At 36.7% G+C, this 15,370-nt stretch overlaps 1 pseudogene; it reads right to left on the minus strand.

The window, feature by feature from the left end:
* Positions 1 to 7,320: 7,320 nt before the first annotated feature.
* Positions 7,321 to 8,087, minus strand: LOC132163687 (putative CCR4-associated factor 1 homolog 11 pseudogene; annotated as a pseudogene).
* Between the last annotated feature and the right edge of the window lie 7,283 nt (positions 8,088 to 15,370).

Genomic DNA, 15,370 nt, shown 5'->3' on the forward strand with positions numbered 1-15,370 from the left:
TCAATGTGTCACTAAGCTGAGGATGTTAGGTTAAGGCACTTGGTACATTGTTTCACAGAAAAATATGAGAGTATGATTTGATGTATTGCTTGTTTGTGAATGATGGAATTAGTCATAATTTTCAATGTCTGGTGATGAAGACTGTTATGTCATGTTTATGTACATTGATTATTCCTTGATTGAGTTGTTCACATGCTGAAGCTGCTGAGCAAGAGGAAGATGTAGATGGAAGTGTCCGAAATGCAAGTAAAAAACTTGTACCTGCGCCTGTTGTAAAGGCAGATGCCCCAGAGGTTGGAACAAATGCTGGGGAGCCTGACAAAAGTGACTCTGATGAATCTGATGACTCAATTTGAATTGAAGCCACTTGTAGAATTTAAAGTATGTTTATACGAATAATAAGAGCATGTATTGTTGTTAGTTTGAATTTTTTTTTTTTTTTTTTTTGTTGTATCTTGTCTAGTTTTGTAATTCAAAATTTGGTTCTGTTAGGTTATTAGCTATATGGTGTGCATTGTGAAGAATTTCCACAAAAGGTGGTGAGGTGATGTCTTGAGCAAAGCATATTTTGCTTGAGAAACCATCCAAGTTCTTCGACTGTTCCAAAACCCATTTAGCTGGTATATACACCCAAAATCCAGTTGCCCCAACAGATGTTACTTTAGGGACAGGGAGGACAAAGGGTATATTTAGATGTCCTTTGTCGGTCTCAAAATGATAAACAAAGTGATGAAGAGTAGGATCAATGCCCTCAAAAATCATAGAATTTGACTTTTCATGCTCATGGACTTCTTCATAAACAACAAACAGAGCACATCCTTTCCACTCCCTATTACCATTCAAATCTGTATGCACCTCAAGTTTTACAGAGGAGCTAGCACTTTTGTTGTTGAATCACTGTGGGATTCCAGGTCCCAACCACGATCCACATATAGTTACCAAAGAATCTTCTCTGTAACTGTAAGAGATAAACAAAACAAAAACTAAGATTTGTGTAAAAAAAAAGAAGACAAATATTGCAGGGACTTTTTGTGTTAAAATGAGAGAAAGAAGAGACTCACCCAGTAGCCTTGGGTCTGTAAATGTCTTCGTAGGTCCAATTGTAAGATATTGCAGGGACTGCCACCATCATAATGATCAATATACAATGCTTCTAAGGAGCAATCGGTGGTGGCCAATATTTCACTTAAAGCCCAGGTGTACATTTGGTCAGAAAACATCTCCACCAATGGACAATTCTCAACATACAAGTATGTTAAACTCAATGGAAGCTTTGGCAGTGCTTGAAGCCTGCTGCAATTTCTCAAGTAAAGTGATTCAAGATTGGAAAGCTGACAAATGCTATCTGGTATTCTCGTAAACTCAGGTTTACATTCTCAAGTGGGAATAAACAGGAAATGACAAAAGGAAAAAATGGAAGGTTTTTGCAATTTTGTAAACTCAAAGTTTGAAGACCAGATAAACCCTCAAATCATAACGGTAATAACTCTATAGCAGTCCCGTCCAACTTAAGAATCCCCAAACATGTCATATCTCCTAGGATGGCTGGAAACGCCTTGAGCCTTGAGGAGCCAGATAGATCAAAAATCTCAAGAGATTCCAAGTTTGCAATTTGGCATATTTCCTAGGAAGGCTTTTAATACGTTTGCAATTTTGAAAATTCAATCATTTAAGCCATTTAAGGACTCCAATAGATGGATGGACCTTAGACAAACTTGTACAACCTTCAAACTCTAATCTCTGAAGGTTTGGGACTCCGATGAAGTCTGATATCTCTATCAAGTTTTGAGAGCCACACAGGTCAAGGATTTTCAAATCCTTTGAACTCTGTTATAACGCAATGAATAAATCAATAGTTAAGATTAAGCGCTAATGAAATTATTTAGAAACAAGAAATATCTAACAATAATTCTTTTTCAATTGCATCCAGTCCATTATAGCTTATTTGTAATGGTTGTATGATTTCTAGATGCCCTTCTTGTAATTGATCCAAGAAACTCTTCCATTGATCTGGTGCTCTATCAAACAAGTAGGTACCAAAACTTTTAAGAGCAAAAGGAACGCCTTGAGCTTAAGTGACAAATTTCCAAGACAGATGCCTATAGTTTTCTTCAGGATATGATGTCTTGAATGCATTCCAACAAAAGAGCTGCAAAGCTTCATTGTCATTCAACAACTTCACCTCATAGATAGCACTAGCACTTACATGCCTATTCAACAAATGAAAATCTCTGCTTGTTAAAATGATTCTACTCCCTTCACCAAACAAATCAGGGCTCTATGCTAATGCTTCTATTTGTTCTTCACTATCCACATCATCAAGAACAAGAATACCCTTTTGTGTCTTAGTCCGCTACTTATCACACAGTTTCGATCACGATCATCCATTATTCTATTATATTTTATTTCTTCTCCCATAAGGCGCGGATCTTAGAAATAAGCTGGTTTTGTAAAGCATTCTGACAACTATCAATTCTCCTATTATATTTTTCTTTACAAGCAAGAAAGCAACTCACTTCAAATTGAGGAGAAACCATATTATATAAATGACTTGTGCCAGTGTATGTGGTCTTACCCACCCCACCCATCCCATGAATCACTATAAAGCGAACACCACCACCCTCCTCCACCCCAATATGGAGTAACTTCATAACTTCCTCCACACCAGATTCAATTCCAACAAGATGCTTTGTAACAAGTATTGAGACTATTGAAGATACTGCCTTAAAATGAGAAGCAGCAAAGATCAAGCTGATGGCAATCAAAGAAATCAAGACAATTGCCAATCAGCCAAAATCAAGGGATACAAAAATATGGTTCATTGCATCTGGTCACGTTGACAAAGAAACAAGCTAATTGTTTCTCACGGCTTGCACTTTCCTTATGTACATATGCTCATTACTTATTGGGATGTATTTAGTTAATAGGCAGATTTCCTTTCCATGTAAATGTATTCTTTCTCTTTGTATTTGCTACTTGAATATATTTACACCTGCTGTATATATTGGTGAATGCACGTACCTCTTTGTTTTTTCAAGAAATCTTCTTTTGTAATACAAGATATATATTGGTCCAACGATCGAGAGACAAGCACCACGTATGAGAAATTTCAGGAGGAGGGGTGTTTTTCAAATTGCTGGGTTTTCATAAAAAAAATAAAGATACGAGTCTCAAATTTTTTTATTTTTTATTTCTTTTTTCTAAGTGACACATCATCGGGCTTCCATGTGAAACCCTAATATCTTGTTTAGTTTGAGATATGAATATTTAGTTAGTAACAAGAATAATTATATATTACTAGGAATAGAGGAAGTTTGAATAAAATAATTATTCAAATTCTTTAGTTTAGTAGTTAAAATTACTAAAACGCCCATATTATTTCTAATATTTTCAAAACTCACGTTTGATCTTTGTGATTATTCTATGAGAAGCATCTTTATTTTGAGCTTTTAAGTGATGTTCATCGTTTGAATTGAACTAAAATTATTACAACGCCTATATTATTTCTAATATTTTTAAAACTCACATTAAAAAAAAAGAAGAGAAGAAACCCTAATTATAAAACCATATATATGCAACACGCACAATAGCTAGCTAGAAACCCAATGGCTCTGCCGGTGATTGTTCGACAAGTTTGGAGGCACAATCTGGATGAGGAGCTCTCTGCAATCGCGCGTGCTCTCCCCTGCTACCCTTTCGTCGCCATAGACACAAACTTCCCTGGCCGTGTATTTGCTTCTCAAATACTTTCTCCGTACCAGCTAATGAAGCTTAATGTCGATTCTACCCAACTCATTCAATTTGGTCTCACTCTCTGTGATGCCAACGGCAATCTCGCTCTCTGTGATGACAACGGCGTGGAATCTTGCTGCTGTTGGGAGTTCAACTTTATGGGTTTCTACGAACGTTTTCATCTTCACAATACAGAGTCCATTGAGTTACTGAAACGTCAGGGAATTGATTTCAACAAGAACGGAGAGATGGGTATCACTACCATGATGTTTAGATCTCTAATGTCGGTGTTGATCAACTCCCGTATCAACTGGGTTACGTTCGATAGTGCTTACGATTTTGGATACTTGGTCAAGATATTAGGTGCCGACAGGATATTAGGTGCCAAGGAAACGCTGCCTCACCATCTCAGTGATTTTATGGATCTGGTAAAGGAATTGTTTGGGGACTTGGTGTTTGACGTGAAGCACATGATCAAGTACTGCGATGGACTGTATGGGGGCTTGGAGAGGGTAGCCAAGACTTTGGGAGTGTACCGTGTAGTTGGAAAGAGTCAACAGGCTGCAGCTGGTTCTAATAGTTTGCTCACGTTGCAGACCTTCATGAAACTCAAGCAAGTCTACTTCAATGGACGTTCGCTGGACGATTTCAAGTGTGTTATTCACGGCTTAACCATAACAGACGACAGCAACGAGGCATGTTTGTTGAAAGATGACAAAAATTTTCAACCCGGCAGCGATTGGGCCTATGTTTACCACCGCCGCTCCAACAATGACGGACCCTTCAAAGTTGTTGCAAAGATTAGCCTGGTGGCTTATTGCCTTGACACTGCACCTATTGACACTGCCCCTATCCATATTGTGTTCCACGTCTCTGTGTTGATGAAATGGCTTGGCGCTCGCCCACCTGATTCACTCGAGTACAACATAAAACCTAAAGAGGTCCTTGCTAGGGGTGTTGCCACTTGGGCAACAGGAGCTGTTGATCCAAATGGAAGATTCCGTACAAGCTAGATTAAGCTAGGAAGTGAGGATTATCAAGCCTGTCTAGCTATATTATCAATTAGTGTTGTTATCCATCCTTATCTGGAATTGCTTGAATTAATTAATAAAGGCTTATATTCAGGCAATGAAACATTCAATTCTGGGACCAATTCTTTAATATGTCATAACTTCATGTTCTTAGACTAGTGGAATTATGGAGATTATATTTGAGATAAATATTGACAATGTGCTTAATTGACTAAGCTAGTGTTTCTTTCCATGTACTCTGCATCACTACCATTAGCTGCAAATATTGGTGATAAATGTTAGTGGCATTAACTCGTGCTGCTGCTATATATATGGATTTTTGTTGCAGAAAATTACCAATTGGTTGTGTCTAGCTTGTACTGACTCTGAGGTTGCAGTGTTTAATCTATTCAAAGAGTAAATGTTCTTATTTCTGCCTAACTCTGACGTAGCGGAAGACTTGGTAACCGAAAAGGTTAGGAGCTTCTGTGTCTCCTAACCTGATAAATTAGCGCTCAATCCTCAGATTGACACACAACACAATCTACAGGTTGAAGATAAAATTTCCGCAGAGAAGTTTGAAGAGAAAATTCTCAATTCATATATATTGATTCAAGTTGAAAAGTTGGCTATGAAAATATTACAAGTCCTACTGTTTATAGGAAAGAAAACTTAACAAACTATTCTAAGTAAACTTGGCCCTAACATGATTGGCCGAACAATGGCAACTGGCCATCGGTTCCCCAAATCAAGTAGTAGCTTCATATTGGTTCTCCTTAACCGGCAGAAGCTTCTCATTGGTCCTCGGTGGTTGGCAAGGTCGGTTCTGACATAACTTTGCGGCCTTCAACTGTTTCTGACGTGAACTTCAACTTTGCAGCTTTCCCAACTGTGGTTCTTACATTACCGCCCTTCTGATAGTCCAACCCTGACATATTCTTACCCTCAATTCTGACAATATTCTTTCGGCACTGGCAGATTCTGTCAGTTGTCAGAATTGAGTTTCCCGAGTAAGCCTCGGTCAAGGCTATATCCTTGGTCAAAGGTGTATCTTCGGACAAAGGTACATCCTCGGTTTTGACTGAACAATGCTCGGCGCTCGGTTTGGCTGAACAATGCTCGGTGCTCGGTTTGGCTGAACAATGCTCGGTCCTCGGTCTGGCCGAACAATGCTTGGTGGACTGTCCTACATTAGTCTCCCCTTCTTGAAAATAACTCGTCCTCGAGTTAGAATCTTCCGACGAAAAATATTCAAATATGTTCGCCACATTGAATGTTGAGGAAATAACTAGTTTCTCCGGAAGATCAACAACATAGGAATTATCATTAATCTTTTTAATAATTTTGCAAGGTCCATACTTTTTGTTCCTCATCTTTCCGGAAGTCTCCGTTGGTAGACATCCCTTGCGCAAATAAACCATTACTAAATCACATTCTCGAAAGACTTTGGATCTTTGCCCCTTATCTGCTGCTTCTTTATACTTGGCATAAGTCTTCTCGAGGTGTTGACGAACTTCCTCATGGGTGGAATTCACTCGTTTTGCCAGGTGGTCAACGGCTATACTAGCTCTGGGTAACTTGGGTAGATTTGCAAGGTCCACTGCAAGTCTCAGAGTTCTTCCAAATACAACCTTGAACGGTGCTTTTCCAGTCAACCTGTTCACCATATTGTTGTAAGCAAACTCGGCCTGAGCTAAAACTAGGTCCCATTGCTTCGGTTTATCTCCAGTGATACAGCAAAGTAAGTTGCCCAATGTTCGGTTCGCAACCTCGGTTTGCCCGTCTATGGATGGCTAATGCTACTAAAATTCAAGGCTGTGTTGAACCGCCTCCATAGTGTTCTCCAGAAATAGGAAATAAATTTAGTGTCTTGGTCAGAAGTGATTGACTTTGGCACTCCGTGTAATCTGACTACTTCTCGGAAGAAGAGGTTGGCTATCTGGACAACATCGATGTTTTCCTGCAAGCAACAAAGTGAGCCATTTTGGAAAATCTATCCACAATTACCATGATAGAGTCGGCTCCTCTTTGAGTTCTTTATATATATATAGATGATAGAAAGCATGTCTTCCTATATTTCAGAATGATTTACTAAAGGAAATTAATGACCAAACCGCCATAACATCAAAAAAAGGGTAAAACATTTGTTAATAATCAAAATTGTCAAACTACAATAAAACTCGTTAAAGACTAACAGTCAAAACGGTAAAAACCAATTAAATTGATTTTGTTTTTCCTTCATAAAAGTCACGAACAAGCTTTAATATTGTCTAACCGAAAAATTGTTTGAAGAATAGTAAAGCAACCGCTAAATAAAAAATAATAATGTTTGTAACATATATTACAACAACCGCAAGAGTCACCAATAGCACCTACACTAAGGGTGTTTTATTGGAAAAATCGACACTTGAAAAGCCTTTCAATGACACCTTGATATACTTTTTTTATTTATTTATTTTTTTTAAAAAAAATTAAAATTGAGAACCAGAAACATTCAATAAGTCCACAATCGATCTTTTATTTATTTATTTTGGAATTCATATTCATAAGTAGATGATTGAATTAGAATACACTGAAATCAAGTAAAATCGTGAAGAACATGCTCGAACTCGCTCAATGAACATCCGTTGAAATACTTTTGCTCGAGTTTCATGAAGGTTTGCAAGGCGAGCAGACTTTCAGAACCTGCCCTCCCGACTTCACGGTCCAGCCCCAGAGTCTTGGCTACAATCTCTAACTCCGAGCCCGCATAGACTCCATCGTCGCAGAACTTGATCATGTGCTTCACGTAAACACCTTCTTACCAAAAAAGGATTTGATTAGATCCATAAACTCACTCTGGTGTAAGGGTAACACTTCTCCCCCAGTCAACATCTTTATAAAGTAACCAAAATCATAATCACTATGGAACGTGACCCACGTGATACGGGAGTTGCTCAACAGGCCAGACTTCAGGATTAGCCTGGCGAAGCGCAAGGAGTCGATACCCATAACTCCGTTATAGTCGAAGTAAATTTCTTGATCTTTCAGTAACTCAATGGTATTAATATGGTGAGAATGAATACGCTCGTCGAAATCCTTGAAGTTGAACTCCCAAACGCCAAAAGATTTTCCGTTGGCATCGCAGAGAGCAAGACCCAATTGAATGATGCAGGTTGCCTCAACATTAAACTTCATTAGATTGTAAGGAGAAACTTCCTTGCCTTCTTTGGAAGTGAAAATATTGCCAGGGAAGTTTGTGGACATGGCCACAAAACAGTGATCGCATTTGGAAGAAGCCTCCATGAGTGCGGAGATCTCCTCCATCAGATTGTAATCCCAAACTTCCCTAACTATCAGACTCATTGTTTTTTTTTCTTTTGTTTAGGGGTCGAATTCCTTACCTTTGTAATTGTAGGTTTGGATTCCTAATACCCTGCTGAAGCTCCCCTTTTATAGTACTTAGGCTTAGTAAATTTCATGTTTAACCTAGCAATCGTATCTTACAAAAAAAAACCTATCAATTGTACGTAGGTGTAATTGAGTCGGTATATCTTGGGACTTGTATTCGGTATCGCTTAGTCCGTTTGATTCTAATTCGGTCAATGGTAAAGATCCACCTCATGTGCTGCATATGGACTAGATGGTGGGCTTGGCCCGTCAGACTTTTCTAGTGTTGAGGACTGGGCCAACACACTCTAATTAGCTCAGGAATGTGAGGTGCTAAGACAATCTCCAGCAATGCTTGTAAACTAGCTTTTTAGTTAAATTTAGCTGTTTTCACTTTTTATCTTACTCCAACACTGCTTGTAAAGTAGAAGTTTTCTCACTGTAGCACCCTGTTCCCCGTCGCCTTCTGCGTCCGTTGACACTTGCAGTTCCACCATTGGATACCCACGCATAAGCATAAATCAATTAATATGCAAGGAGAGGTAGTGCGGAGCCTACCTATTTTAAGTAGTTCGGAATACGGAGCTTGACTATCATCACATGAAATTCCTTACACAAATTCATCAATAAAAATAAAATGGTAGTTTGAAAACGTAAAAAAATATATGTTTTGAAATCTCAAGCAAGAGGTGCATTTTTAAAAACTTATAATTTTAAAGGTTAAATTGCGATTTTACTTAAAGCATAACCGTGTGTTTAAAAATTGTGTCTAAATTGCATATTTTGACACAATCACAGACGCCCTTTCCAAGTGCGACCATTGTTTCATTGCTTTCATCACGAACTTTCCTGGCTATCTCTACACTCCTGAGGTAATTTCTTCATACCATATAATGAAGATTAATGTTGATCAAAGATACCCATATCATTCAATTGGGTTTGGCTATCTACGATGCGATTAGAGAATCTTGCGGCTTTTGGTAGTTCAATTTTTTTTTTTTTTTTTTTTTGCGACTCTCATTGAATTATTGGTATTGATTCAATGGAATTCACAAAGAAAATTCTTAAGTCTGGGCTATTGGACAAATCCTGTATCCCCCTAGGTTATGTTTGATGGTGCGTACGATTTTGGCTACTTCATCAAAATGTTGTTGGGTGGAGAAGTGCTGCTATTCTCTGAATTCAGTGAATTTATGGATTTGGGAAAGTTCTTTTTTGGTAGGAGAGTGTTTGACTTACTATATAATGTTGACACCATGAAATTCGCCAAGAAAATGTTGAAGAGTAACCTGTTGAGCAACCCGGCTGTATCACCTGGGTCACGTTCCATGTTCATTATGATTTTGGCTAGATTGGGGAGAAGTGCCCCCCTTGAATCTAAGTGATTTTAAGTATCTGATGAAATCCTTCTTTGGTATAGTGTTTGACTTGAAGACTCTTTTTTCTAAAAAAATAAATAAATAAAAATTAACCTTTTAAAAAAAATAAATGATAAAAAACCTCTTATTTCTGAAACAAGAAATACCTGAAACTCTTAGAAATGAGAAATGAGAGTCGTGTATTTGTGTTTAAAAATTTAAAAGCCAACGGTTTTTTAAGGCTACTCTCCACAGTGGCTTGCATGTGGGTGACGTCTTTGTTTTTGAACCAAAAAAAAAAACACAGTTTTTCATCTTTAACAAACAATATTAGATTAAGGGTAAAGATATTGACCACGCCTGGCGTGCATCAACAGTGATGCACGCCAGGCACAAAATTTTTTTTTATTATTATTTTATTATTTTAATTTTTTTGAAAAAAAAAAAAAAAAAAAATTTGTGCCTGGCGTGCTTCACTGTTGAAGCACGCCAGGCGTGCTCCCAATCACGACTCTTAGATTAAATATTGTTAGCGTGAGTGATGTGACACCACATGTTTTTTTAAAAAAATAAAAAAAAAATATTAAACTCCAGTTTTTTCAAAAAAAAAAAGCTCTTAGTTTTTCATCTTTAACAAGTAATATAGTCATGGAAGGTTCATTTCATAGCTTTTTAAGGGTTTCTCAATTATAAAACTTGATGTTGAGAGCAAATTTTTTTGTTGTTAATCCATGTGGTGCGATCCCAGCCTTTGGAAGTTGGAAAATGCCAATTCAAGTGAAGACACGATAGGGCCAAAATTACAACAAAAGAAGGAATGGCCTGGTCCAGTCCATATTTTATCTTACCGATAATCCATAATATTTGAGAGTCTCGATGGCTCAAGCTCAACCAATATTTTATTGGACCGAAGGCCCATATTATGGAGTGCTAATAGCCCAATCAATATCTTGTCAAACCGATAGTCCATGATACAGAAGGCGGCCCAAGGGTCAGACTCATAGCTCACAACGAGACATAGCCCAAGCAATTAGGGATGTGGCAGTTTTGCCAACTGGCAAGCTAGGTCAAACACGGTGATCCCAAAACTCGGTGGCTTTCTACCTCATTTGCACCAAGCAACCGACTTAATTTGTGGGCATACCCACATTTCTTTCTATGGTGATAAAACTCCTTACTTTGTAGGAGCTCGTGCCATCGCCGGCAAAAATAGAGGATGTTAATTAAGACTATATATATATATAGGTGTGTTTAATTGGGTGATGCGGGTAATTGGGTGATACGGGTAAGCAATAGCATCCAGCCGATGTAGGTAGTGCCATCCAAATACCTAATCATATTCTTCACGTCATATATTCTGTTAAGGATATAAATCTTTTAGAATAGATGTTGATTTTGTATTCCCTAAATTAAGGGATTTATATAATATTTGTTAATTTTGATTTAAAGAATATCTTTTTATTTGAAATATTTCAAATTGCATGTAGAGCTCTATAAATAGAGCTGTATACTCAGATCAAATAATCAAGAAAATATGTAGCTTATTGAGACTTTAGTGTGTGGATATAGGTTATATGTCGAACTACCTTAATTTTTGTATATTTCTCTATTTCCTTCATTTCATATTATTCTGCATTCTATACTCATTACATTTTGAGATCTTATAAGGTATCAGTTGAGATCTTTCTTCATATTTTGAGATCTTATAAAGTATCAGTTAAGATCTTTATCTATTTCTTTCTTTTCATATTATTCTGCATTTTATACTCATCACATTTTGAGATCTTATATGGTATCAAAGCTAACAGGCTAACACCAATAGTTAGATCCTGAATTGCAATTTTCTTTACTTCATTTTTCTCCTCTAATCATTTTCTCTCTGATTTTAACATGTATCAGAGAAGAAAACGATCTATAAGGTCCATTAAAAGGGAAATGAAGTATGAGGTCCATTAAAAGAGAAATGAAGTTTTTTGCTTCATGGAGAAAAGATAAAAATGACATCTTACATAACAGCAACCGAAAAAGAAAGAAAAAAAAGAAAAGAAAAAGGCAGATGTTTTCGGCCCATTATGGCGCGCCGCTGCATGGTTCGTGATGTCCTGAATTTTTCTTCCCAACCACAGGTCTTTCGCTCTTAAGAACATGATGCAAACCCTAGACACTGATAGTCAATTCAGCGTGGCTCATGATGCACTGAAGCCTGTTATGTTGTCTTTGATGAAACATGGTAACGGCAAAAAAGTTGCAGAGGGTTATTTAAAGTCTACCTGTCGTAAACTGAACGAAGTAAGTAATATATTCATTGTCCTAAGTTTGATGTCAACTTTGAATTCTTTACCAAGTGTTTATGTATGTTTTCTAGTTGTGTTTATATATGTTTTCCTCATTTCATAAGAAAGATTATATAGGATCCGGTTAAGAAGTGTGTTGAAAGGTTTTTTAGAAATGAGTAGGACGACAGGTCTATGGCGATGAAATCTTTTGGATCGATGATAATCATTGTTTCTCTGGCGATGAAATCTTTTGGATCGATGATAATCATTGTTTCTCTCAAATCTCTCAGCAACTAAATTGACCAATAAATTTTTGGTATTTATTATTTATTGGTTTGGAACATTTGATATATTATAATGATAAACAACCACTTTCTTTACAGTGAATCCTTGTGTTCCGATGGTGAATATGTGTGTTATTAATGTTTCTTGCTGGTATTTATTTTATTTTAATCTTATATCTGATAACTTAAATGCTTGTCTTTCACTCTTAAAAAATTTGTAATCCCAAAGAGGCAGATGTTTTGGGCCCCTTATGGCCCATTTCAAGCCCATAGTTGGCTCATTCCGGCCACAGTAGTCGATGTCAAAATTCCGGCCAAAAGTTGTTGATGTCAAAATTCTGGTCAAAGTAATCGTTGTCGGCCAAAAAGTTGTTGATGTTCAAATCCCGGCCACAGTCGCCGAAGTTCAAGTTCAAGAGTAGCCGATATTTCAAATCAGGCGCCATCAACTCCAGCCACTCGATATGTTCAAGATCAACGATTGCAAACAAACTATTCATCTTGCGGGGGCATGTTAAGGATATAAATCCTTTATAATAGATGTTGATTTTGTATTCCCTAAATTAAGGGATTTAAATAATATTTGTTAATCCTGATTTAAGGGATATCTTTATATTTCAAATATTTCAAATCACATGTAAAAGCTCTATAAATAGAGTTGTATACTCAGATTATATAATCAAGGAAATGTGTAGCCTCTATTGAGGCTTTAGTGTGTGGATGTTCGGCAATATGCCGAACCACCTTAATCTTTGTATCTTTCTCTATTTCCTTCATTTCATATTATTCCGCATTCTATACTCATCACATTTTGAGATCTTATAAGATATCAGTTGAGATCTTATATATTCTTGGACCAAAAAATGATTTCACTAATTCATTAAATTCAGTGACATCAGAGGGTAGCGCTTCTCCACCCGTCAGCATTTTAACAAGATAACCAAAATGAATTCCAGCTTCCTCCATTAAAACAATCGACTCTGGATCGTGGGAATGACCAAGCCTGAAGTCCTTGAAATTAAATTCCCAAAAGCCATGGCATTTTCCCCCATTCTTATCCCATATAGCAAGACCCAATTGAATTATACTTGTATGTGTTGAATTTCATCAACTTGTAGTTGGGTGAAGAAAGTCTAGATTCTTGCCTCAGATTGTAGATTTGGCCTGGAAATTCAGTGTCCATGCCAATTAAGCAGCCCTTGCACCTAGAAACAACTTGCATCATCTCTGAAAATGCCCTATCCAGGTTAAAATCGAACACCTCCTGGTCTATCTCCACCCCCAACGATACGTCATCTTCTCTTCTCTATTTTCTCACACAACAGAGTATTTTTGAATGAAGAAAATAGAATTTTTGAACGAACAGAAAATGATGGAACAGAGGAATTTTTAATGAAGAAAACAGAATTTTTGAACCAACAGAAAATGAAGAAAACAGAGAATGAAAACAAATTAAACCCTAACGGCTATTTTTTATTTTGCTCCCAATTGGTTTAACGGCAACTCTTGAAATTTTTCAAATTTTGAATTTTTGATGGACTTGGATAACAAGGAGAAGAAAAATTACATTTCTCTTCTTAAAATTACGAAAATAGTTTTTACCTTTTTGTTAATACTTTATCCCCACGTTATTTCCGGAAGAGAAGAGGGTATACCTTGATCACCTGCGTTAATTTAATAATGTTCGTCACTTCGGATCAGATCAGATCTCCGCCATGCAAAAATGCATAAGATGGGTACTTTGCACCGTACTAACTTTACACGTGTCAAATGGGTAATTGGCCACGTTGTGTTGCCTGGTATGTGGCGAGTGATAGAAAACATACCTAAACTATAAGATAAGCAAATCCCTTGCCGGTCGAGGGTGTGTGTGTATAAATTATTAAAGGAAAAAATGCAGTTTACCCCCCTAAAGTTTTAGTGGTTTTTCAATTTTAACTTCAAAGTTCAAAAATTGGCAATTTATCCCACTGAAGTTTCAAAAATTGGCAATTTAAACCTTCCGTTTAATTGGACAGAAATATTTTAAAAAAAGTATGAGGGTAATGATGTAATTTTATAGATTTCCGTCCATTTTGGCAGAAAAATTAAACAGACTGTTTAAATTGCCAATTTTTTAAACTTCGGGGGGGTAGATTGCCAATTTTTGAACTTTGAAGTTAAAATTAAAAAACTCCTGAAACTTCAGGGGGGTAAACTACATTTTTCCCATTATTAAATATATGTTTTGAGTATTGCCAAGTGATTTGCTATATATGTTTTGAGTAATGCTAGACCTACAACTAGTTTACAACTTGTTAACATATATCGGTATGTGACGTCAACTACTATATTTTTTTTTTTTAACACTTTTCAACCACATTTTGTCACGTGTTAGCAAGTTATAAAAAAATTGCAAGTCTAACATTTTTCATCGAAACTAAGTAATTCAATGCGATCGGGATGTGAATAACTTAATATTATGGTGGACAAACCATTCAATCACCCTAATAGTTATTATTCATTAATTTTTTTCTTCTTTTTATTTGATGTCATAAAGTTATAAGGATTTAGAGTTGAATTGTTACAATATTGAGGTCTATAAATTAATTAATGAAAAGTGTGGCTATTAGAGTGCACGAACCACCTTCTTGGGTCAACGATAGTTATTCAACCACCCTAATAGCGGCCCCCTATATTACAAGCAAGTCCCATCCTTTAATCTTCTTCTTATATGTTGTCAGGAAGTTCAAAGGACTTAGAGTTGAATTGGAACAATATTGAGATATGTTAATTAATTGATTATAGAAATTCCTCTAGAAAGAAAAATCAAAACGTCCATGGATTGGGCAGAGCCTCCTCCCTCTCCATGGAAATGATTTGCAAATTTAAATAAAAACGTCCATGGAGACGAGGTTGGTAAATACTAGCAAACGAAACGACGTCGTAGAAGGGATTTAAAAAACAATAAAAGGTAACCGCCACCCAACACGGCTGCAGAGAGTACTGCATCTGACATTAAAAAACATGACAGCTGGTGGTGTGGTGTGGACCGTGTGCTGTGAAAATGTCTTGGAAACTTGGAAAGACACTCTTGAGAAAACACAGAAAGTCAAGCGTTGAATATTTAAAACAAACCGATCAATTTGTATTTTGAGCTTTTGAACAAATTAAGGTGGAGCTAAGTGTTAGATCCTCTAGCTCCAATTGATGCAAAATCCAGCAATGTAACATATAAACATAACCAAATTCCATATTCCATTGTAAGGAATTCCTGAATATATACGACATTGACAATACCTTGTTCCTTCTATTCATACGAGAAAATGAAGATCAAACAAAACGGTAAAGTAAGAGAGCGA

Source organism: Corylus avellana, chromosome 8, assembly GCF_965113065.1.
Source record: "Corylus avellana chromosome 8, dhCorAvel1.hap1.2, whole genome shotgun sequence".
Lineage (NCBI taxonomy): Eukaryota > Viridiplantae > Streptophyta > Magnoliopsida > Fagales > Betulaceae > Corylus > Corylus avellana.